The sequence below is a fragment of the Pinus tabuliformis genome, chromosome 6, assembly GCF_031772625.1.
Source record: "Pinus tabuliformis cultivar Carrire ecotype Pingquan chromosome 6, CPIR1, whole genome shotgun sequence".
NCBI classification, from domain to species: Eukaryota; Viridiplantae; Streptophyta; class Pinopsida; order Pinales; family Pinaceae; genus Pinus; species Pinus tabuliformis.
In genome coordinates this window covers 1,373,213,532-1,373,241,344 of record NC_142292.1, presented here as the reverse complement: position 1 = coordinate 1,373,241,344, position 27,813 = coordinate 1,373,213,532, and the positions used below count along the sequence as shown (strand labels likewise).

The 27,813-nt window shown below is 34.2% G+C and overlaps 3 pseudogenes; 1 reads left to right on the top strand and 2 right to left on the bottom strand.

Moving 5' to 3' along the window:
* The first annotated feature begins 41 nt into the window (after positions 1–41).
* Positions 42–4,147, top strand: LOC149263743 (protein STABILIZED1 pseudogene; annotated as a pseudogene).
* Positions 4,148–11,321: 7,174 nt separating this feature from the next.
* LOC149263742 (uncharacterized) lies at positions 11,322–11,969 on the bottom strand (annotated as a pseudogene).
* An 8,305-nt stretch (positions 11,970–20,274) lies between these two features.
* On the bottom strand, positions 20,275–22,369 carry LOC149263741 (putative disease resistance protein At4g33300; annotated as a pseudogene).
* Positions 22,370–27,813: the final 5,444 nt, after the last annotated feature.

Below are 27,813 nucleotides of genomic sequence, written 5' to 3'. Positions count from 1 at the left end.
TCCATACTCAATTTCATGTAGAACTCCTTGTTGCAGGAAGGATGCATGCATCGACTGTTCACCGGCCCCCGCTGGAGTTTCTCAACACAAAACCCCCATTGAACTATATGGTGGGGCTGGGTGCAGGGGCCATGGTGTTCACCACAAGGTCTAATTTCGGGCCTGCGGGCCCGCCATAGACCGATTTTTCACCACCATAGGCAACACAACATTAGGCAAAGGGTGGGGCAAGGATGGTGCCAGTGTTGTGGGTGCCAAAGAGGAGGAAGAAGTAGATGAAGAGAAGGGATATGATGAGAACCATAAATTCGATGAATTTGAGGGAAACAACGTGGATTTGTTTACCTTTGTTGAATACGATGAGGGTGACAAGGAAATCGATGTCTGTTAAGAAAGCATTGATTAAGAATGGACTCTTGCGACAAGGGCTGGTGGGAGGTAAGGCCGAAACATAGGAGATTGAGAAGTACAAAGCCTCAAACCTGAAAATTGCATAGCAGTTTGCAGATCTTAAGAGGAAATTGTATACGCTCTCCACCGAGGAGAGGGACATCATACCAGATATTAGGGATTATTCGCTTCAATTAAAAAAAAAAATAAGTAAAAAAAAAAATAAAAATTTGAGAGTTTGTTCCCATTCCGGATACATTGTTGGAGAATACCAGGCAAGAGAAGGAGCACATCAATGCATTGTGTTATAGATCTAACCCAAAAATATATGATAACAGAAATAACCCAATAAATAACAAGATAGAAATAGATAAAAATTCTTCTTTATTGATCAAACCCTTAAGGTAGGGCAACACCATACATTCACTCCTTAAGGAAGGAGAACACTCCACAAGCCATATGCCTGTTCATACAATAATCCTTGACTATATTCCTTCACGTGGAGTCTCTAGCTTCTATATAGGCCTCATACATACAATACCATGGATCATTACCATGGTTCCCTCATACCATCAAACTAATACCATGGGCCCATTACATTATTATTAACTACTTGTGGTCCCTTACATGATATGGGTTAACCACCTTATTTATTACTATGGCCCATCCCATTATTACATTATTACCTTGGGTACCTCCTTTGGTACCCCATATTATCCCCCCTAGGTATATAACATTCCACCCCCCTAAGCATGTTTCGTCCCCGAAACATGGGAACAACACAAATAATAAGATCTACTTAAAAGTGTAGTCCACTGGTACCATGCACGTGCATCTAGCCATCTAAGAGAAAGGTGAACCCTCGATCTCGCTGGTGCCTCGCTCGCTTGAGATGGAAGTTGACTGTGGTAGCTCTTCTATGTGGATGTGTAGTAGGTGGATCTTCGCTCCTCTCTATCTGTCCTGCGGGGGTTGTTGTCCATGTGGCTAATTGGTTGCCATCTTGCTGGTTGTCTTGCGGGGTGATGTGGGTGATGATATGTTGAAGTTTGAATCCACGATGGATTTTTCTTTAATTCACCCCTTACGGGAGCCTGACTGTTATCTGGTGCATGTTGTGGTGCCTGCTGTGGTGTCTTATCTTTCAATATTACTTCAACCACTGGGCCCTCCTTTGATGTATCAGCACCTATAACCTTTTATGCTTCAGCCTCTACTTGTGTTTGATTGTCTATCATCACTGGCTCATCATCTAATATGTCAGACCCTGGAACATCTTCTGCTTTCGCCTCCTTAGACTCTACTTGTTTATTAATGGAAACATCCTGTAATGTAATTTTCTTCTTTTTATACCAGAGCTTCAGGAATTTCTTCTGTACATTAATATTGATAGTACCCACTGATTCCATCCAAGGGTATCCCAAAACAACATCCATGTTATCTATATCTGAAGCATAAAAATCACCATGAAACACATACTTATCCATAGAAAGCTTCAAATCCTTATAAATTTGAACATCCTCATCATCAACCTGTGTATTTTCAATTTGTTTTGTTGGAAATTGCAATTTTTTTGCCAAGTTGACATTTATGAGATTTTGCTTGCAACTCGGATTTATAGACACAATGATTTTCTCCTTCTGAATCAATCCATGAACCTGCAATACAGAGTTACCAGCAAAAAATAACCCTTTTGGTTCCTTGGTTTCCTTCTTTCCTATAAAAATAAAATCTTTGCTAGGTTGTGTGTCTGTCTATGTGAGCTTATCCACAAGATTAGATTTACGGTCAAAGCGCTCTATAAGAGCTTTTTTGAAGGCATCCCAAGTCAAAAACCTTCCATTAGAACGGTGATGCTCTTGCCACCATTGTCGTCTTTCATATTCCAAGTACATGCTTCCCACCATAAGTTGAGTCTCATTATCATAGACGTGATCCAAATATTTCTCCATTTGTGCTAGCCATCTAGCTGGATGAGACCCATCAAATCTATACAAGTCCCTCAAATTCCGATCTAGGCCCGCCATCACAAAAAATATTGGCGAGAATTTGAAATGGTCACAATTCCGTTAATATTGCTCAGAATCCCTATTATAACCTGTTTTTAGAAATGGAACAATCATTCTGCATCTGCCCATGTGGTAGAAATCTTGATCGAGGCACTTGGAATTTCAGATCTGTGCTGCAACTCTCCCTCTGTCACCAAAATTTCTGCAAAAAAAAGCTGATTTTAAATAAGCGATATCTCCCTCATCCGGACTCCGATTCGACTGATTTTTTTTTTGAATTTGGGTATTTTTTCACAAAGAATCCATATCTACAATTATATTTTGCAAATCTTGCACCAGGGCATCCATATCTGCGCCGCCAACTCGCTGCCTTGAAAAATTGTCTGCAACCCCACTGATTTTTAGATCAGCGATATCTCCTTCATCCGGACTCCGATTCAACCGATTTTTTTTTTTGAAATCGGCTATTTTTTCACAAAGAATACAGATATACAATTATATTTTGCAGATATTTCACCAAAACATACAGATCTGATCTGCAAACTCGCCGCCCCCGAAATCCTGCAAAAAATTTAAAAAGAAAAAAATTCTCCCCTTGTGCCCAAGAAAGTGCTCTAATACCACTTGTTATAGATCTAACCCAAAAATATATGATAACAGAAATAATCCAATAAATAACAAGATAGAAATAGATAGAAATTCTTCTTTATTGATCAAACCCTTAAGGTAGGGCAACACCATACATTCACTCCTTAAGGAAGGAGAACACTCCACAAACCATATGCTTGTTCATACAATAATCCTTGACTATATTCCTTCACGTGGAGTCTCTAGCCTCTATATAGGCCTCATACATACAATACCATGGATCATTACCATGGTTCCTTCATACCATCAAACTAATACTATGGGCCCATTACATTATTATTAACTACTTGTGGTCCCTTACATGATATGGGTTAACCACATTATTTATTACTATGGCCCATCCCATTATTACATTATTACCTTGGGTACCTCCTTTGGTACCCCATATTATCCCCCCTAGGTATATAACAATTGGATCCCAAAAACAGGGTTGCGAGTGGCATAGAGACACCGTGGGCGCAGGCTTTGATGACTCATCTCACGACTGTTGGAGAGGGGAGACAGACTGTGTTGACTTTGAAGCTCAATAGGCTCTCTAATTTAGTTTCAAGATTGACCATCGTAGAGCTTAATGGGTATCTCATTGATCTCAAGAGTATGAAGATTACCAACGATGCAGATATTTTTGAAGTTAAAAATGCCATATTGTTGCTCAAATCGGTTACTCATACTAACTCGAAGCATCCTCCTGCTTGGATTTCGACGACAAGGATAGAGGAGGTTGTAGGGAAGATATTGGATGTATGACAATTGATTAAAAACGTTGTGAATCATTCCCAAAGAATGAAGATGTATGTTGGAGGCTTGCAAATTGGCAAGTCCAGATGAAGCCAAAGCTGTCAGTGCACATGGTGTAAAGGTGATCCCCAATTTGGTGAAGTTGTGGATGTAAGCTTCAAAGATCGAATAAGATGGTGTGAACAAGATTCTAGTGCTGAGGAAGGGGACTGGAGTAGATTCCTGACTCTGTGAGGCTTTGGAAGGCTATGGTAAGGTTAGAAAATGAGGAGGATGCTCAGATTTTGTTTCATAGGGCAATGAAGTGTTGTCCACAACATGTTCCCGATGAACTCATTAGAGTGCATAGATATGACGCATAAACTACGATAATGACCAAGAATGGGAAAAATATAACTATGGAGTTGATTCATATATAGTTAAATCATCTCTAAGCAAAACAAATTTATGAATTGAGAGGGAATGTGACCATGAAAACTGTTATTGGCAAGGTCAACCATTCTATGAAATGAGAGATTGTTGAGAAGAGGAGAGATTGTACCTTGCAATTCCTTGGATGAAACATTGAGTGAAACCACTCTCTGTCTGCGTCGACTGCATATGACACCTCTCAACTCATAGAACGAAATGTTGGTTTTCCACGAAGTGGTTAACGATTGAGATGGATCATAGGTGATTGCAGATAAAAGTCCAAGGAGAGCCTCTTGATCAAAAGCATTTCTGAGATGAGGATGCTAACAGTGTGATAATTAAAGGGTGGAAGAAAATGAGGAGGGACTGAGACAAAGAATGGAAAAAAAGAGTAAAAGTAATGTCCATAAAAGTGATAGAATGTTATAGATCTCCATCTTCTATTGCTCTCAACAGAATGTCAATGGTTTGGGCTTCTTCATTTATTTATAGAAATTCACCTTCAAATTCTGACTTTATTATGCGTTGATATTATATAGATTTAGCGTTGAATTCTAAATTCATTACATGCTGATAAAGAATAGAAATTCAAACCTTCCAAGCAAAAGAAATATTGTAAAATATTAACACATGCTACTTCCAAAAGAAAACACTGCAACACACTGAAAAAAAAATATTGTACAATCCTAAAGTCCCTCCAAATTCGAAAACAAAACAATGCAACAATATACCACACTTTGATCAAATTAACTAAAAGGAAATGTTTCACCTGTCATGGGACCACTTCGCATTGTTCCACTAGCAAGCACATGACACACTGAACCCGTAGGATAAGCGATTTATTAGTGAACACATACATATTTCAATACTCGCCCAGATGTGGGAACGTGTTACTTGTGTTGCTTCTCATGACTCCAATGAAAAGATTAATTGGTGAAACCATACATAAATATTAGCGTTGATTAATTAGCAAATCCATACATAAAATATTAGAGGCAATTAACTAGCATAGTCAATACAAATGAGGCATGGAAATTGCATTTCAATTTACAATTACCATTACCCCATAAAATCTTTTTGAATCTTCTATTCCTAGATTTTAATTTACAATTACCATTGCCCCATAAAATATTTTTAAATCTTCTATTCTTTAGATATTCATTTACACCTCTCGGTACAATTGCTAATACAATTGCTAATAATTATATTTGTTAAAGCTAATAAATAATTTTTAAATTCATTATGATTCAATCCTCCCTGATAAATATTGATATATATCATTATACCCATTTCATATATATTTTTTCTTTATTGATGACTTTTATCTAGACAATTACCAAATTGATTTTTGGGATTTGAAAGGATGCGCACTGCGCCCTCCAACATTTGGTTTCGGGAATATTTTATTAACCGAAACCATAGACATACTCCACCAATCATTATTGTGACAAAATATTGATCATTAATACCCTCAAACTAGTTATATTGTGTAAATAAATACCTTTTAATTTTGGTTTATACTAATATATCATTAAAATCAAGTTTTTTTAAAACATATCCTTAATAATAATAATAAGCTCAATAATATATATATATAAATATATATAATTTTATGAAAATGTGTTGATTTAACATAATCAAAATAATGGCCTCTTTGATTACGTAAGAAAAGATATTGCTATGGAAAAATCTGTTAACCACATAAATAAATATATATTAACTATTAATTAATGTGTAATTTAAAAATCACTATTTTATAAATCATAAATTATTATTATATAATAAATATATAAAATAAGTTTAAATTGGTAATATATAACTAAGTTTAAACTTATTACATTTTAATTATTATTATATATATAATTATTTTATAAAACTGAACATTTTTTAACTAAATTTAAAAATAATTAAAATTTAAATGCTTTCAAAGAAATCAACCATATTATATTTTAATGAAAGTTTCATTTGTTTTAAATATATTTTGTCAACATAATATAACAAATTACTCATACATGTAAAATTATTTTTCAAGAAGAAAAAGCATAATTGTATTATATTGAGATTATATAAAGGATCCAGATAATACATTGTCAAGCATTTAAGGTTGGAAAATCTAACAACAAAAGGAACAAAAACTAGAGGAAGAGTCCCTCTATGAAGAAGAGGCAGTTGTGCTGCTGCACAATAGAAATAGTTCCAAATTGATCTTACAGCACATGCATATTCTGAGATGAATACAGAGATTGTTCAAGACATTTCATATACTATACATATGCCGAGATGAAAAATGAGAGGGGTGGAAATAGTAGACCTGGAGATAATTGAAAGGAGATTAAAAGCCAGGGATAAAGAAATCTTGTATGACATAGGATTCCTCGCCAAATATTACCTTCATGGACTAGGTACCTGTTGCTAGAAGAAGACCATCCTTTCACAAGCAGTTCGCTTGCTGGTTCTGAGCCCTAAAAATATGTTGAATGGAGCTATCTCTCATAAGTCCCCAGTAAAACATCCAGCCTACGAGGTGTGGGTTCCTGATATTGCACTTTCCTTTGACATGATCGACCATGATCTTGGAGTCTCCAAAAATTGAAATGGACTGTATACCAAAAATTGACTCATACATGTAAAATTATATATGATAAAGATTAACTAAAATCAATATAATGACATTATTAATTTAAGTTTAATATTCCATTTTTTGTAAATTGCAAAATATATATATATATATATAAATCTATAATATTCCATTTTTTGTAAATTGCAAAATATATATATATATATATATATATATAAATAAATCTATTGATAAATTTGAAGATATTACATCTTAATTATTTTAGAAAAATGATAAAGTTAAAAAATGATAAATTAAAATTAAATACTTTACAAAACTTCAATTATCTTTAGTCTTAAATTTACCTAATTATTAATATGATATAATAAGTTACTCATATAGTTAAATGAAATATTAATAATAATGTTATTAATCTAAGTTTAATATTCCACTTTTATAAATTGCAAGAATAAACAAAATATTGAAATCCAAACAAATTGGACCTTTAGCATAGAACCATTTAAGAAATAGACATGTATTGTTTGGACTTTTCCTATGTCTTATATTGACATCATCTAATTCTTCATTGTTATGAGGGTTTTTCAAATAACATTGTTTATATTGATGAAAGTGTGTTTCATGATAATGCATATGTCTATATCATTTCAATCAACTATTTCGATAAATTAATGATAATCACTTGGGGTCACAAATGGCATGGGTACACCAATCCTTAACATGGTTGGATTTTTACCCACACCCATAGGATTTCAAACCGATAACCTGTTCACCATGGAGTGCCTTAGCTAAACAACTTGTCACTATCTATTCTATTCCCATGAACATGTAGGTGACCATTTTAATTAATTGAATGTTCCACACTTTTTTAATATAGCAACTCTATATTATACTACCATATAATTATTCTCAAAGGGATTAGTCTACTATTAATTACTTTTTGCATAAGAGATAGGTACTAAGCAACAATGTTGCATATTACACTTGTTTATTTTAAGTGCCTTAATATAACAACTTCTCACTATCTATTCTACGTCCATGAACATATAGGTGACCATTTTAATTAATTGAATGTTCCAAGCTTTTTTAATATAAAAACTCTATATTATACTACCCTATAATTATTCTCAAAGGGATTAGTCTACTATTAATTGCATTTTGCATAAGAGACAGGTACTAAGAAACAATATTGCATATTACACTTGTTTATTTTAATTTAAAGAAGGTAGTTTTTTTTTTCTTTTTAGAATTCAATCAATTTTCAATAATAAAGATCTATAATTTTCTTTTGATGTTGTTTTGGTTATTTTTTATTTATTTTAATTTAAAGAAAGTAAGTTTTTTTTGTTTTTTTTTCCTTAACTAAAATTTGTTTAAATTTTTTTTATTGAAATTATAAGTTTTTTTTTTGTTTTTTTTCTTAACTAAAATTTGTTTTTTTTTTTTTATTGAAATTATAATTTTAAATTCAAAAATTTATTATTTTTATTATAAAAATATATTTAATATTTTTAATATTTGTTTTATAATTAAATTGACTCAAATTGATATACCGCAATAAAATTAATATATACTAATGATTTTATTAATTTAATTATTTTTACTAAATTTAAAAATAGAATTCAATTTTGATTTTTTCATTTTTATAAATTATTAATAGAAATCCATTTTCTAATACATTTTATTATTCTCAACAAATATTAAAATATAATACAATAATTTTTTATTAACCATAAAAATCATTAACTAATATCTTAAACTAAAATCTTACGTATTATTCATTTATTTAATTTGGAGAGGTGCTTTCCAACCCAATATGAAAGAGATGTTGTAATGTTTTATCCTATCCTATTATGGAACATTTTATCCTATTATGTAAACATTTTGAGTCAGTGAAATTACATAAAAATAAATATAAATTTAAAAAAAAACACAATTTTTTGCATAATTAAATTTATAAAAATTTATATATATATATATATATATATATATATATATTACAATTTTAATAAAGTTAAATTAAACTATTAAACTATTGGACTGGAGGTTTTGACAATTTCCTATGATATTCTAAACCCATGGCTTTTCCCATAATATTTTTCTCTAATGTAGGCTATTAAAGGGATAAAAATCCAATAAAAATAATTAGGGTCCTTTAGATTCCTCCCACCATAATGATTTTCTTTTTGATCTACATTGTGAAATTATTATAGAATTTTACGATTTTGAAATGATATTGTTTATCTATTTTTTCCATTTCTATTGTAATTTTTTAGTTGACTATATCAATAGTTCTCTCATGCCTTCACATTATTTATTTTTGCATCCAAAGGAGAGGCGCTCTCCACCTCAGTATGGAAGAGATGTTGTAATGTCTTGTCCTATTATGTAAACATTTTGACTTAGTCAAATTACATTAAAAAAAGCACAAATATTGCATAATTAAAAATATAAAAATAAAAATCATAATTATAATTATAATTTTAGCTATAAAATGATAAAGTTAAATTAAGCTTTTGACTTACCATGGTTTTCCCATGGTATTCTTAACCTTTGAGACTTAGTCAAATTACATTAAAAAAAGCACAAATATTGCATAATTAAAAATATAAAAATAAAAATCATAATTATAATTATAATTTTAGCTATAAAATGATAAAGTTAAATTAAGCTTTTGACTTACCATGGTTTTCCCATGGTATTCTTAACCTTTGATTTTTCTCATGGTATTTCTCTCTAATGTAGACTATTTAAAAGCATAAAATTCTAATAAAAATGATTGAAATCTTTGAGATTCCTCCAACCGTAATGATTTTCTTTAAAAAATTATAGGGTTTGGTCTACATTGTGAAATTAAGAGCTTAGATCCATCTTAACTCCAGGATCAAATCTCATATCAATAGTGAAAAGAGATTTGATCCTCTGGGATTTTGGTAGATCTGAGTTAAGATGGATCTAGGATGGTATAATATATATGTAGTTAAAATTGAAATATTTTATTTATAATTCACATTCTTCACATTAAAATGTTAAAACATGTCCCCTCATATAATTTTAGTGTATGTATACATTTAATTATTTTTATTATTGATATTTTCTTGAATATTACATGTCAAATCCATATTAAGCATCGAAAGAATTACAAATATCTCTCATACATTGAATTAGAAAGCAAGTATTCTGGAATAATTTTTTTCAATTTATCTCTCTATATGTTCCATGTTAAAATATTTTACTCAACCTGCATATTGAAATATTTTATGTTTAACCTATGTTAAAATTTTCTTTGTTATTGATATTTTTAAAATCTTATATTTCAACTCCACATTATAAATAAAATAGTACACATATTTGGTTATGGAAAGTGAAAATATAAGAGTTTTTTTTTTTTAAATTTAAATTACTTTATTTTTCTCCATATAAAGTAGATATAAAATTATGTTAAATATGGACATTGAAATATTTTTACTTATGGTTGACAGTAAAATATTTTTTGTTATTAATATAATTTGTTTTAAATATCACATTTAAACTAAACATAGAATGAATTACACATATGTAATATCAGTAAAATATTTCATGCATCTTTGTATTAAGTAGTGAAGAAATTACATTTCTTTCTCATATTAAAAGGTAAACTAGAAATTGCACCAAGAGGTGCAAAGGAACGCCGAAAGGAGGAATGGAAAATGTGGAAGGTAATAATCGAGTAAGCCAGAAGCAACATTTCATAACCATCTAGTGACACTTCCTCTCTCCTATACTCCACCATTGAATAGGATTACACTGTGAGTTTTGAGTCCCACGGGTGCAACACCCACGGGAAGGGTTGAAGGGCTGCCTGCTTGCCTCTAGGCCAAGTGCCAGCTCTGTCACTTGTGTCTGAGAAATAAACGGCTTTCATCCAAACAAGACATAGATGACGGATCGTGGCGTTTTTCATCCAACCATTCCATAATCCCGGTGTCTTGAGGCCTCTGTATTTCATTATTCCCAGAGAGATTAATTGGCGGCCCAACTACCTAGAATGGATTCCCTTTGGCACCAAATCTCTCCATGTGTCGGACGTATTTTGGCTCCAAATCTGGAAAAGTATTAACGAGAATCTCATCCACTAGCCGCCTCATGAACTCCATGCTTTTCTCGACATGTGTTCGTACAAAGTATTTCTACCCACACAGAGTAGGATAAAGTAAATAAGCAGAGTTGCACTGCACTGTTCGATTGACAAAGACAAAATTTTAAGTTCACTTTTCTTTGTCTGGTTGACATCTTTAAAGTTAAATGATATCTCAGAGAATAAATGTGATAAATATAAAATGTATCCTAGGATTTTGACTGTTCCCAAACACTTAAAATGATAATCAATTGCACTGTCCTGCAAACTAGGCAAAAATAAAGTAGCATAAACCAAAGGATGAAGTTTAATATCTTCAGGTTTGACAGGTTGCATTGATGATTTCCTTTAGTTTTCGACTGACCATATTATTTTCCAGAAACTACACACTAGACGACAACCCAAAAATAGCGAATATCTATCATGACATAAATCATGCAACAATTTTGAGCTAAGAGTTGGCATTAAAAGGGGGATCAGGTGGAGCAGCAAGACCAAGATGATCCACGACCCTTATCCTGCACATCATTATCCTAGAATCATTTTTCATAACATCTTATTCATTGGAAGTGACTTTCTCTTTCTCTTTACCTTGATTACGAATTCGCTCGAGCTCTTCTCGTTTTTTTCTCTTACGAGTACAAATTTTTATTTTAAGCCCCTCACCACCATGCTTATTGTGTTGAGATGAATTTTTTGAATTAGGTTTTCGAATTGGTTCCACCGAATATTTCATAATCTTACCCTGAAGCAGCATCCTTCTCTTCCAAGGCCTTCTCAAAAGCACAATGATTGGAACCCTTAAAACTTTCCTAGGTTGTGCAAATGGATCTACCCAAGCATAAATACAGCTCCCATAAAAGCGAGCTAGAACTCCCTTAATTTGGTCGTTAAAAATGTAGTTTTGACTTATAGTTCTCTCGTCCATAATTTGTACAGGCCACCACAGAGACATATCCATTTTGGCCCACAAGAGTCTCCCTTGAGCCAAGCATTTTTTATTCTGGAACTTACGCGATCCTACATTAATACTTTGATTCCTCTCTACATCGTTGCCTTTCATGAATATCTAGTTCTCCATTTACTGTAGTAGCCCTCTATCAAACGGTCTCAACGCTCAAAAAGTGACCAACAGGTTCACTCAAAAACCATCAAAGAAAAAAAAGAAAAAATCAAGGGTAGTTGAAGAAAGACCTTCACAAAGTGACGAACCAATCAAGTTGAGAAGAGGTGGATCTGCTACTCGATGTTGATCTGGAACCTGAGGTTTATGCAAAGGCACCAAGGACACCACCCACAAATTGTGACAAAGCATGAATGGTAGATGCATAGTAATGCATAGGTAGAGGCGAGGGCATCAATAGAGCCTACAAAAGGTGTCATGTTGAAGAGTGATATGGATTCGCCAAGAATGGTGGCATTTAGACGTTGAATGGCCAGATATGCAGAGGGCATGACGAAGAAGAGTGCTCATGTAGGCAGTGAATGCAAAATGTGGAAAGGAGTGGGTTGGTTCTAGGCTGCTACGTAGAGGCCACCACTACTGGTCATGCAGAAAAAGATGCAATGATCATCCAAGAAATTCGAGAGCCCTAACACTTCCATACATTTACACGTGATGGCGTGGTAGAGCATAACAATGTAGGAAAGAGGCATCATCTTGGAAGTCTAAGAAAAGGCGGAATCGTTGGGGGCGAATAGAATGTCGTTCCACCATGAGAGCGCACCAACCGTGTTCTAGTTGGTTTCCAAGATCTCCAGTGTTCTGGCGAGTAGGAAATAGTCTGCGAAGCAAAGGATCTTGGCTATGACAGTTGAATTCTGCAAGAACAAAGAGCGGTCTTGAATATCAAAGACATAATCTAGCGGTTGTGGGCTTGCGATTTGCGGCTATGGTGTAACTGTGGTGTGGCAAACCTATTGTCAAATTGAGCCATGGAGCGCGTGGCCTATGAAGCGAAGGACCACTGGAGCCTCGAACAAATAGTGAAGTGTTGTTTGAGTAGTGTTAGAAAATGGAGTGTGGAATAGCACTGGAGCATGTAAAGCAAAGAGGCCCTGTTGTGAAGCATAAGAATCTAGTTTATGTGAGGAGCAGTCGTGTTATCTAACATGTAAGTTTCCTACTCGATGAAGGAGGACGAAAGTGAGTGATTTTGATTGGCTGCAATGAATAGTGTTTGAACATGCAAATCTCACAGAGAGAATGCCTTCGACGTAATTATTAATGTATTTTTTATCATATTTACTTACTAGTTTATAATAATTACAATTATATTTATTATTGATTGCCTATTATAATAATTATTATTATTATGCTTATTAATTATTAAAAATTCTATTAGGGTTTTTATTTTTACACTTTGGCATTGGAATTAAAGTACACTACTAATCATATTAATAAATCCCAAAATTATCAATTTAAAAACTCATTAGATTTTACTCTTAAATGATTAAATAATCAAATACTACTAAATTATTTTGAAGTTTTCGATTTGAATCTTCTCTGTAGAGACATGAGCAAGTTCAAAATAAAAAGTTCAGCACCTTATGAGATAATGTTAAGTGAAATAGGAGCAACTCTAATCAAAGCAATTGCTATAGTGCGGCTCACAAGATATCTAAAAATAATTGAGAAAATGGGAGTAGGTAGATGGCCTAATGTTATCTTCAATGAAGGCCTGAGTGAAAGAAAGAAAACATGGATGAGACAAAACCACACATGGATGAAAAAATGGAATATCTGTCTCAATTCTTGTCCCACAAATAGCTAGGAGGTAAAGAACTTTGTTATGGAGAAGTTTCGTAAATGGGTATGGGGAAAAGCGTTAGGTAGAAAGAAGAAGTACTATGTTGAGGAATTCAACCCTACATGTGATCTACAACAAAAAGAGTTCATTGGAGCTAGCATTTGGATGGAAAAGGTTCTTACTGCTCAATTAAGAACCAACTCGCATCAACTTCAGTGTGAAACAGGACGGCGGAAAAGTCCTAAATAATCTTGGGAAGAACGAGTGTATACATTTTGCATGTCTGGGGCAGTGGAATCGGAAAAACATTTCATTTTGGAATGTAATGCGTTCAAAGACATCAGAGAAAGTTATGGGAATCTGTTAGCATCGATTTCTTGGCATTGTCTTTTCAACGAGGGGATTGTTGGAAGGTTGGGCGAGCTCACCATCAATTTGAATAAGAAAAGTTTAGAATTGCAAAAGGCGAAAACCAGGGAACCGATAATCCCATAGACTATTTTTAGTCTCATGGACATTAAAATATCATTTCATTTCATTTCATGATCGTGTTTTGGCATTTCGTCTTTGTGTTGAAAAAATAGGTATGAGAATAGGGTGAGGTGATGAAGAACTGAATATAAATATGTTTTTCAGTCGTATATGCAATAATCTAGTTAATTAATATATTCATGTGATTCACTCATCTTTATGTAATCCAATGTGAAAATTCCTAGACTCGAAGGAACCCCTACTGCAACAAATTTGAATCTACTTCACCTACTTGATTTTAATATACATTAACCAAGTTATTCTTCTGAATATTGAAAAAAATTACTTATGGAGCCTACACCAATTAAATATTTGATCTCATGAAATAGAAAATAGAGCAAAGAACAAGATACATAGGACACACTTATTTTTTGACACAATAGTCCCTGGAAAACCCAATGTGGGAAAACTAGTGCAACAACTCTGAGGGCTTTATTATTATGTAGGAGAAATATCTAAATACAAATCTAGGATGCTCATCTAGCAATCCTTTATAGAGAACATACTTGCGGAAAATCTGAGTGAGTTTTACCTCACTTCACCCGGTAGAATTATGGCTGATCCGGCACAAGACTGGCTAGCCCCAGCTATTTCTACATTGGCTCTGCGCCATTCCTGCGTCACCTTCTCCCTCTATGTCATCTCTCCTAGTTGTTCCGGCAATTCTTGATAGTTTTGGTAGTTCTACGTGACAGACAGGTTTTCTGCGTCAGCCTTGTGTCACCTTCTTTGCCCTCTGCGTCAAATCTCACAACTGTTCCGGAAGTTCCCAATAGTTCTAACAATTCTGGAAATTTTGTGTGACAAACAGCTTTTCTGTGCCAGCTCTCCTAGCTACTGCGATGCCTCTGCGTTAGCTCTCCCAGTTGTTTCGGCAATTCCCGATAGTTCTAGGTGTTCCCGACAATTCTGGTTTCTGCCCTCTGCATCAGCTTTCCTGACAGTTCTGAAAGTTCCCGACAGTTCCAACTTCTACCCTCTGCATCATCTTTCCCGATTGTTCCTGCAATTCCGGATGTTCCTAGAAGTTCCGGCTTCTGTGTGGCAGGCATCTTCTCTACTCTGTTATCTCTCTCTGTCTCTCTGTCTGTATTCTCCCGAAAGTCCTTCTCCCAGATTATCACTGCCCATTTACTACAGAATAATCACTTAATTCAAAATCCTTAGCAAACCCTTCCCTAGGAATCAAATTCTTGATCAATTCATTCTCTTTGCGTGTGTTTCCAAATGAACCCTAAGCCTCCATTTTATACTTTTCATGTTGAGTCTTCAATGGTCGAGATTAAGTCTCTAATCAATGGCTAAGATTAAAAAACAACTTGATCCGCCTTCTACATCATTCTCGCCCATATTTTTATTAACACCCATTAATATTTTAATTTTCCAAAGTTTAGACTTAGGAACCCCATTAAAAATATTAATTATTTTAATAAAATACAATCTGTGTGGAATTTCACCAAACAGTTTCTGGGTTCTTTAGAAATCATGTTCCTTAGCCTCTCCACAAATTTTCAAGGCCAGAGCACTTCCGATGCTACCAAAAGAGAACACTCCCTCTTAGCGAGGAACGTGCTCTAGCAACAACGTCCACCTGCATGCTGCTCTGTTTCCGAAGCACCTCCTTTCTGCACTGTTTTTTCCACCAACGCTGTGTTTTTGTTGCTACTGTACTTTTTCCCATGACACTGCCACTGCCACTGCTGCATATGTACTACAGTTCCCTCTCAAATGTTGCATTTGTTATGCTACTAGCACTGCCACTGCTAACACTGCATCCATACTGCAACTTAGTTGCTGAGAGAAGCAACTGAAAAACATCCAAAATTAGATGAACTTAATTGCTTTCAGCATAATACAACGAATGTCAGAATTTGATTGTTGTTGACCCTTTGAATCTTCTATGTTGTTGTTGACCTCTATGTTATGCCATCTGCACTACTGCAAACCTTTCTTTGTGCTGACCAGTATCTAGTCCCAAGCCACTGCATCTATCAAACAATCCACTGTATCATCTGACACTAAGTCCATCTCGCTACTACTGAATCTTGGGCTCCCGTAGCAAGGAACTCAACCAAGAGGTGGACTCCTCAAGGATCCTGCCCACATGCAGTCCTCCTGATTACAGCGCAATATTGCCCCATCTCCCTCCTAGAGATGTGTGGGCACTCATGGAAAACTCATCCTCGTCAATATTTGTTGAAGCAACCTTAGGATCATGTTTCTCATCCTTGTCCTTTTTCTTCAAGGGACACTGGGATGCATAGTGGCCCATATCGCCACAACTGAAACATTTCACCTTCGAAATGTCCTTCTTTTGTTTCATCTTCTGTTGTCCCTTCGATGAAAAAGTTTGTTCTCCTCCTCCTCCTTCGTCTTTGTGCCACTCCCACTACTTCCATTGAGGTTTACCTGTACTAGGTCCCTCCTTAACTCCTCTTGTTGAAGAGTCGCCCACATCTCCTCCCATGAAGGTAGTTTTTCTTTGCCCAATATGCTTTGGACGGAAACTTTCCATTCATTAGAGACTGCATTCAGGGCTATCCTCACCATTGCGGTTGGCTAAGGAGTGGACCCCACTATAGCAAGCTGGTCTCTAGTGTCTTGAAGACGTTGGAGATATAGTTTCATCCCTTCTCCTTTCTGCATCAAGGTCCACTGCAATTTTTGTTCCAATTACATCTTTTGTTGTTCGGAAGAGCCTTCATACATAGAAGACAAGGCTTCCCACATCTCCAGGGTTGTATCCTTTCTCTGCAAGTGTGAGACCACGTGATCTCAAACTCCATCAAGAATGAACCTCTTTGCCTTCCCCTGCTCGGTTTTGTAATTCTTCTTTTGATCATTTTCAACGAGAACAACTACAACACTATTGACGTAGGTCTCAAGATCATGTTCCTCCAGAACAACTAAGATTCTGGTTTTTCATATGACATAGTTGGAAGCTCCTTCCAACCTATCCTAATCTCTGAGCCCATGCAATGCCATCTCACCCAACTGTCGAACTGACTCCTCTAGTCACTGCTCAGTTGCTCAGCAAGTGAGAAATTCAAACTTTCTGGTGGAAAGTTCTCTGAGGAGAAAATTCCCCTTCTACATGTCTTCGTTATTTTCCAGCAAATTTATGCCCATGCAGAAAATATGCCCTTCAAGCACTGCGCTGAGACTCTGCATCACTCCCCTGCCTCTGCAAACTAACGAACTGGAAATCGTACCTCTATGTCGTCTCACTCAGAGAGATATTTCCTTGGATCTGCTTCCCAACAAGGATTGTGTAATCCCTTCAAGGGGATTCGAATTGCTGCCAAGTGCAGCTTTCAGCCTCACTACTTAGCACTTGATCTGATCTTCCTGTTTCAAAAACAACGCTCTGATACCATGTGAAAATTCTTAGACTCAAAGGAACCCCTACTGCAGCAAATCTGAATCTACTTCACCTACTTTATTTTTAAGATACATTAACCAAGTTATTCTTCTGAATACTGAAGCAAATTACTTTTGTAGCCTACACTAATTAAATATTTGATCTCATGAAATAGAAAATAGAGCAAAGAACAAGATACATAGGACACACTTATTTTTGGACACAGTAGTCCCTAGAAAAACCCAATGCGAGAAAACCGGTGCAGAAGCTCTAAGGGTTTTATTATTATACAAGAGAAATATCTGAATACAAATCTAGGATGATCATTTAGCAATCCTTTATAAAGAAAATACTTGCGGAAAATCTAAGTGAGTTTTACCTCACTTCACCTGGCAGAATTCTGACTGATCCAGCACAAGACTAGCTAACCCCAGCTATTTCTACGCTGGCTCTGTTTCAGCCCTGCGTCACCTTCTTTGCCCTCTATGTCAGCTCTCCTGGATGTTTTGGTAGTTCCGGGCAATTCTGATAGTTCTGCGTGATAGGGAACTTTTTTGCGTTAGCTCTCCTAGATGTTTCGGCAGTTCCCGACAATTCCAACTATTCCCGGTAGTTCCGGCTTCTACCCTTTGCATCATCTTTCCCAGCTGTTCCGACAGTTCTAATTTTTCTTGATAGTTCTGACTTCTATGTGACGAACAACTTTTCTGCTTTGCTGGCTCTCTCCGCCTCTCTATCTGCATTCTCTAGAAGGTCCTTCTCCCAAATTCTCACTACCCCTCTGCTGCAAAATGATCACTTAATTTGAAATCCTTATCAAATTCTTGATCAATTCATTATCTGTGTGTGTGTTTCCAAATGAACCCTAAGCCTCCATTTTATACTTTTCCTGTTGAGCCTTCAACGAATGAGATTATGTCTCTAATCAACAGCTAAGATTAAAAAATTACTTGATCAGCCTTCTAGATCATTCTCACCCATATTTTGATTAATAACCATTAATATTTTAATTTTCCCAAGTTTAGACTTAGGAACCCCATTAAAAATATTAATTATTTTAATAAAATACAATATGGGTGGAATTACACCAAACCGTTTTTGGGTTCTTTAGAACTCATGTACCTTAGCCTCTCCACCAATTTTCAAGGCTAGATCACTTCTGATGCTACCAAAAACTAACATCCAATTGATGGATTTCTTCTATGTGTGGTCATGCTCAAGTCCATTCATTATGGATCGTGGAGGAAATGTTGTAGGCACATGAATTGGATGGGTCACCTAGAATTCATGTTGTCGAAGGGCCTGAGCACCCAACCTCTGCCACACATTGCCAACATTATCAACTCTTTAGGTTTCACCTGTGTCGGCCTCACCTCAGAAATTTTCAGTGGCATCGATCTGGGTCATTTCAATTTCACTGGTTATCAGAACTTCATCTCCCTCAAACTTCTTTCTCAACTTATGAGTAGGTCTTGATGTTGTTTTTGCCTATATCCTCAACTCCTATGAAGTTTGAACCTAAAATTTGATGGGATTAAACCTCACACAAACCAACTAATCTACACCTCATAAATGTATATGTGCTTCATGTATATAGATATGTGTGACAATATTAGATTAAAACTGCATGAGCATCACCTGGGCAATTTTCAATGGCATTGATCTGGACCATTTCAATTTCACTAGTGCTCAGAACTTCATCTCCCTCAATTTGTCTCTCAACTTATGAGTAGGCCCTAATGTTGAATGGGAAAACCATTTACTCAATACAAATTTCAATTTCACTAGTGCTCAGAACTACTCCCATGAAGTGCCCATCTAAAATTTATGGGAACTAAATCCCACATAAACCAATTAATCTAAACCTCATGAATATATATGTACTTCATGTATATAGAAGTGTGTGACAATATTTCTTCCACTGAACTCCCATGAAGTTTGAACTTCAACCCTAATGCAAACAAAATCCCACATAGACTAAGTAATCTACGCCTCTTGAATATATATGTACTTCATGTGTATAGAGATGTGTAACAATATTTCTTCCACTGAATTGTAAATCACATATAAACCCCAAAGGTTTTTTTTTAATAATAATATCGAATGATTAAGTTCAAAATTTCATTTCGTTTTTTTTTTCTCGTTAATAAGAATGTTTGAGAAATGTAAGTTTTAAGTTTAGGAGTGCCTATGGTAAAGAAAGCATCATAACCACAATCATATTATTCATTGATTTAAAAGGGTTAAATGGTTGAATTCAAAATTTATTAAAGACACAAAGTCATAAGTCATTGTTGTGACACTGCACAAGAATATCTGCAAGAAAGTAGGTTTTAACATTCCGTAGACAATCTTTGTAGGTCATCCCATTTCTTACCAGTGAACTAATTCCATATATTAAAATAACATGGTCATAAAACACGAAGGAACTTTTTAATACATACAAGGAGGTTCCACCATCGTGTGCTTTTGAATCTATGGACATTACACCATCAAGTAGTCCTGAATATATGGATTCTAAGCAAGCATTCTCGACTGCACAACCTTTACACCGTTCCCGACACATTTGAGGTTGTTTGTCACCTTCAAATACTTTTGTTTCTGTACATACTATTCCATGTATAATAAACTTTACATCTTCACATGGATGACATATATTGAAGTAACAACTTACCCTTAAATACATGAACAATGTACTTTTAGAAAAGCATGATGAAATTATTCCCAAGCTTGGAAAACCAAGTTCAATCATCAAGCCAGTCCAAACTAAAGATCTCTTGAACCTCATCAATGGTGAGTTTGAAGGGTAGAGGCTTTGATGGACGACCATGCTTCGCATTGCTTGTTCTATCATATATGAATACACGTTTTAAAGATCTTGGTATTACTATAGGGACTTTATTCAATACTGAACACTCCCTCATGTCCAATGATTCTAATTTTTATAGTTGATCAAATTCAGTGGGAAGGTCCTGCAAAATCCTGCAAAGTGAAATATCTAAATATTCTAGTTTCCCAAGTTTGAAAATGGGAGGTGGCAACCTTAATGGGCTTGGATAGGCAGACAATCTCAACACCCAAAGTGAATGTAACCATCTCATTTCATCAAGTAAGTTTTGGATAAAATGACAATTAGTAACAGACAACCTTTGGAGGGAAGTTAAATTGCATAGTTTGACTAGCAATTTCCCCAAATCAGTACAGTGATCAATATTAATTTCCATAATGTTTGGAAAGTTAAAGGGCTCAAGTTCCATATCCATTAGAGTGTTATTTCTAAGGCCCTCACATAAGCACACAAACAACTTTTCCAACTTCTCACAGGACCTACAGTTCTCACACAGAGGAGAATTAATAATTACCTTATGAAGAAACAGAGACCTAATTTGAATAGGTGAAGAAAATATTGGCAGACTACTAATATTTTCACGTCGATGGAACTGTAATTGTATACTACAAGAACTTTCAGTTTTGGCATCCTATGTAAAAATGTTCGAAGACAGTATTGATTTGCGGAAAAGAATAACGCCAAAGCTTCCACATCAAGAAAATCAATTTGACACCAATCTTGTTCTTTCATTGCACCTACAATTCCTAGAAATATAAAACACAATGTATTATGTTGATCAAAATGCTTATCAAACACCTTAGTAAACATGGAAAATTAGTAAATTGAATTCATAATTATTCAATGTTTCGTATGGAAAGGGAAAGAAAGCAGGTTTCATGAGCAGACATACTTGTGTAAATTGGAACAAACTAAGCGCAAGATGCCTGATCTTTGAGAGAAGTTAGCTATTTTGTGGGAATTTTATCCTCTTTGGAAGGCATGAAGAGCCTCTTAGGAGAGATAATGTTATCCTGGCTTGCCAGGTACAAGGCTAAATCGCACATTACATCATGTTGAGAAAAGGAGAGCTTAGCAGCACAATTGTAATTGATGGCCCCACTCCTAACCCATTAAAACCTTGTGTTAACCAATCCAATCATGGTATCTGAAAAGCCCCCTTTTATCTCTAGTTTGATACTAACATATTTATTTATCTTACCCTCCTAAGATCATAGGAAGCGATAAAAGTAAACATGTTCTGTAGAACATACGTGAAGACGCCAAAGCAGTAATCAAAACAAATTCATACGAAGTAGTAAAAGTAAACAGGTTCCATAGTACATACCTTGGATAGCCTGTGATATTAAGGAGATTTCGACTTGCAAAGTCTAGCAATACATTGAAAGTATATGCCCATTCCATCTAGAAAACATATACCCAAATGTCTAATAATGTTTCTACGTTGAACTTTCTGCCTTTGGGAAAATCCCCCAAATCCAAAAAGCATTCTTTATGTTTAACATCAAGCACATATATACTCGTTTACAAGCGTTTAAGAAGACTCTCTTTGTGATATTTTGATATAGATTCTGATTTTGACAATTTTCTATGAGCATTGCTCCAAATTGGCCTGGGCTTACCACACAATGAGTTTCCAATAACCTTGAGGGCAAGTGGTAAGCCCTTACACTCTGCTACAAGCTATAACTATAGTGTTAGTTAAATTGTGTGCTAGTTGTCTGCATAAATCATGACTTTAAAACACTAGTTGGACCAGCTTCATAAGTTTCCTTGGCCTATGTAGCTGCTTCGCCTGATCCATCCATTCTTGTTTGGTTGCGCCTCATTTCTCCTAACAGTTTGTCGTTGCAATCCATATCTTCATGAGGTCATTTTTCTCTTTTACTGTTCATTCTGATATCCAGAACAACCACTTTTACCTCCAAGACTGCCAGTAACTCCTCAAATTTCCTTTGTAATAGCTCGCATTTTTTATCCAAGAGTGCCATATGCGCCTCTCTCTCCTCCACTTCTGTGATTAAAGAGGGTCGACATATTCTCCACAACCTCCATTAATTGTTCCAATACCTTCGTCATTCTCTCCTATTCCTGTGCAAGGGAAGCCTCCACGGCCTCCGTTAATCGTTCCAGCAACCTCCTCATTCTCTATTGGGCAAGCCAAGGGAAGCCAGGGTGTTTGTCACCAGAATAAGTCGCCTTCTTGTCCAAGGATTTAGAACAATACCTCATATACCCATGTTCCCCACAATTCCACCTGAGTTGCAACTTAATTGATATTATAAGCTTTTAGTATTCATAAATGTCATTAAAATTGTCTCAAAATTCTGCAAAACTTTGCCCAAACATGTCAAAATACAATTGGTTCGAAGGACGAAAGTATATCTCTCTGATTGGGTGGTGTGAACCGTGTTTGCCCACCCAATCTCACAAAGAAAACACATTTTCAGCATAATTATTATTTTTTACTTTTGGTTACTTTATATAACTATATAAATTTAAGGTGCAAATTGAAGTATTTTAATTATGGCTTACATTAATTTTTTTGTTATTATTATTTTTAATTTTTTAATTTAAATTATTATTTTACTATTTTTAAATGTAATGTTGGCAATGTCCTTTGGCACAATTATAGAATTTTATAAATTTAAAATGACATTATTAATCTATTTTTGTCATTAGTCAACTATATCAATGGTTCTAACAAGCCTTAACATTTTTGCATTTTTTCCTTGAGAGGTGCTATACCTCCAGTATAGGGTTGATGTGTAGGTGTAATGTAAGTATGTAAACAATTTTAAATGTTGGATCAATGAAAAATTAACTAAAAGATAAAAGTAATATGGGGATGAATGTAAACATTTAAATGTTAGCTCAATTAATAAAAAGTTAAAAGTAATAAACAAAAGGTTAAAATAGTAAATAAAAAATTAAAAGTAATATAAACACATGGGATGGATGTAAACATTCAAAAGTTTGCTCAATTAATAATAAAAATTTAAAGTAATAAAAATAATAAAATTCAATTTGTTATATTTTTATTAACTTATGAATAGGCTTTGTTACAATACCATGGGCCAATACCATGGCTTATCAATACCACATGCTCAACAATGATAATTTATTTCAAAATCAAAATATTTTATAATAATATGACAAGATTCTTAACCATGGATATTCACCCCACTTTTCCATTAATATTATGAACTTGGGAATAGACTTTGTTACAATATCATGGGCCAATTTCATGGCTTATCAATACCACATGCCCAAAAATCATAACTAATTTCACAATCAAAATATTTTATAATATGAAAAGATTCTCTTACATGGATATTCAACCCCACTTTACCATGGATATTTTTAACTTGTAAATAGGCTTTGTTACAATACCATGGGCCAATAGTATGGCTTATCAATGTCACATGTCCAAAAACCATAACTTATTTCACAACCAAAATATTTTATAAATATTTTATTTTAATTTAATTTTATAACATTTTTAATTAAATATAGAAAAATATTATAATTACTTTTGAGATATATCTAAACTCTCTATCCTCGCCACTACTAAACATATTCCCATAGAAATTATATCAAGGTTTTAATAAAATTAAAAATGAGAATACTTTTATATATAAAGATGTGAAATTTATATAATGTAAATAATATTATTAAGAACCATCATAGATCCATCTTAACTAAGGATCCAAGCAATTAGAGCAAGAAAAGTGACTAACAATAATAGAGAAAAGATATTGCATTATTCTTTTAATTTTTTCATTATTGTATTTTATTTGACATGATTGATCCAAAATATACGTTTAATATTTTACAACCAATTGAGTTTTTTTAATTTAGATATAGTGGAGTCAAATTTAAGATAGAGGGGAGCAGATAGTGACAAAGTTGGAGGGTGGAGAGAGAGAGAGAGAGGTGAGAGAGAGAGGGAAAGAGAGGAAGGAAGAGACAGAGGAGGAGAGAGGGAGGTGAGGGAGAGAGGGAGAGAGAGGAAGGAAGAGAGAGATGAGGGGAGAGAGATATATAGAATTGGAGGGGGAGAGAGTGGGAGGAAAGAACAAAGACATAGAGAGACAAAGGTGGAGAGAGAGAGGGAGTGACAAGGAAGAGATGGAGAGAGGAGAGGATGGAAGAGAGATAATAGGAGAAGAGAGAGATAGGGAGAAAAGGGGAAGAGAGAATGGGAGACACATATATGGAGGGGAGAGAGAGAGGGAGACACAAAGATGGAGGGGAGAGAGAGAAGAAGAGAGGGAGGGAGATAGTGATAGAGTTGGAGATAAAAGAGAGGGAGAGAGTGATGGGGGTAGAGACAAAAGGAGGTTGGAGAGAACGAAGAGAGAGAGGACTCAAGAGAGAGGGAGAGAGAGGGAGGAAAGAAGAAAGACATAGAAGGAGAAAGGTGGAGAGAGAGAGGGAGTGACAACATAAAGATGGAGGGAGAGTAAGGGAGAAAGGAGAGTAGGGGGGAAGAGAGAGGGAGAGGGAGAGGAAGAGGGAGGGAGAGATAGATAGATATGGAGAGAGAATGTGTAAGTTTGGGGGCTAAGATAGAGAGAGGTAATAAGAAAGCGACACATAGATACAAATATAGATATTATATAGTATTATATAACTAGTCTAGATCCATCTTAACCCTAAATCTATCAAGTGCGGAGAGGGATCAAATTTCTCAAGGTGAAAACATTTTCTCAAGTTTTTCACTCAAAAAAAGAGGTTTGCACCTTGAGAGATTTGATCTCTCTTGGCGCTTGATATATTTGGGGGTTAAGATGGATCTAGGCTGGTGCTATCGAGTGCACTATAAGATCTCGTAAACTATGGAATTTAATCATAAAGTTTTTGAATATAATTACCCACACTTTTTTGAATAAATAAATAAATAATTGAATCATGATATTACATTAAAAATTAATAATAATATTTCCAAACTTTATTTTTAAATTTAAATAATAACCATATAAAACTCTCATTCATATATATATATATATATATATATATATATATATATATATCTATATATATATAGTTTAAATTAAAAATAATAATAACTAGCCTAGATTCATCTTAACTTTGGAACTACCAAGCTTTGAGAGGGATACAATTTCTAGATGCAGAGCTCTTTTTGAGAGAAAAGGGATTTGATTCCTCTACGTGCTTGGTAGATTTGGAATTAAGATGGATCTAGGTTGGTTGCACGGAGAGCATAGTATGGAAGAGATGTTGTAATGTCATGTCTTTTCCTATTTTGTTAACATTTTGACTTAGCCAAATTATATAAAAATAAAATTAGCGTAATTAAAATTATAAAAATATTAATAAAATTAATATTAATAATTATAACTATAAAATTATAAAGTTAAATTAAACTATACTCCGTGTTTTGACAACCCATGGGTTTTCCCATGATTTTTCCCATGGTATTTTTCTCTAATGTAGGCTATTTGTAAGCATAAAATTCCAATAAAACAATTGAAGTCTTTGAGATTACTCTCACCTTAATTATTTTTGTGCCTAAAGGTGCTCTCTAGTCTAGTTTGATATGTTGTAATGTAATGTCCTATCAACATTTTGAGTTGGTCAAAATAAAATAAAAATAAATTTTTATATATTTTTAAATAAAATAAAAACATAAATGGTAGAGATTTTGTAATGCCCTATTTAATATTTTGACTCTGTAAAAATAAAATAACATAACATAATTTAATTATATTTATAACTACAATCATAGTTCTAAGTCACATGGTTCGGGCTCGAGTACGGGTTCTGCAATGATTAGGTTCGGTTCAAGTTCGAATTTTTTTATTAGGTTCGGATGAGGTTCGCTATTAGGATGATTGAGCTGAGAGGCTGGTTCTACAGCTTTTTGATTAGGTTCAAATGAAGTTTGCTATTAGGATCATTGAGCCTAGAGGCTCATTCTACAGCCCAGTATAAGGGGATGTGTAAGTTTGTATGTCCATTCGTGCTCCTTTAAAATAAAAATTATGTTCTAAATAGAAAAATAATGTCAACTATAACTAATAAAAATGAATATGTTGTAAAGTAATTAAAAGTAAAAAAAATGTGTGAATCAGATATTTAAATCTTATACTTTTCAAAAATATTTCAACAAGAGATTTAAATAACCTATTTGAAGACCTATGTTAACTAATTTATGTCGATATCAACTTCATATATATCTATATATAGAAAAAAATTAGTTTTTATGGTTAATTTTTTTATTTGGTCCTATATATACTCTATTTAGCATTGAAAATTACAATTTAAACAATGAAAAATAACATATTGTATTTTGCACTCTAAAAATGTTTGTTTGATCCCTCTCGCCTCATGTTTGATTCGTACTTAAGATGGATCTCTCTCTCTCTCTCTCTCTCTCTCTCTCTCTCTCTATATATATATATATATATATATATATATATATATATATATATATATATATATATAGGATAAATATAGTAAGAAATCAACATCAATAAACATAAAAATATATTATCACGAAGATGGAAATTGCAAGGATAGATTGCATGTTTGAGTTGTGACCTCAAATTATGAGTTTTGATCTATGGATGTCAATGACTATAAGGTTTGATGAGGTGTGCCAAACCTCAATTTTTTTTTAAGTTTCGCCAAATCAAACCTCAAGGTTGAAGTTCGATGAACCTTAGGATAAATTCATAATCGAGTTGTCTTTAGTGCGACTTTTTGGAAGTTTTTCCGGTCTAATTTCTCTAAAATCCGGCAGGAATTTATTGAAATAACAAGTTTGATGGGTAACCCCTGCACAATCTAAGAACCCTACAGGTTTTTGAGGGTGTTGAATCCATATATACAGTTAAAAAAACCAGTTTAAATAACACAAATCAAGATTTCACCTAAGGTTCTCGCACCAGAAAGTCCAAAAAGTCACACTAAAGACAACTCCATTCATAATTAATTATAATCAAACCAACCTAGATCCATCTTAGCTCCAGATCTACCAAATACACCAAAGGGATCAAATTTATCTTTAAATTCAAACCTATTTTAGAGTGAAAAGAGATTTGATCCTTCTCAGTGCTTGGTAGATCTGAAGTTTAGATGGATTTAGGCTAGTCTTTAAAAACTATGATCTACATTGTGAAATTATTATTTCTTCGAGAGGCGCTCTATAGCCTAGTATGGGATAGATGTCAAGCTTAAATGTTTAACATTTAACATTTAACAAATTTAACATTTAACAAGTTTAACATTTAACAAATTTAATCTAATGGCAATGTTAGCCCTAATTAAAATAAAATAAAATTTAAAAACTCTCCAGACTAGTATTGGAGAGAAATAATTTTTAACATTTTGACTCAGTCAAATTACATAAAAATAAATCAAAATTAAAATTAAAAACTAATGATTATAATTATTGACAAAACATTTT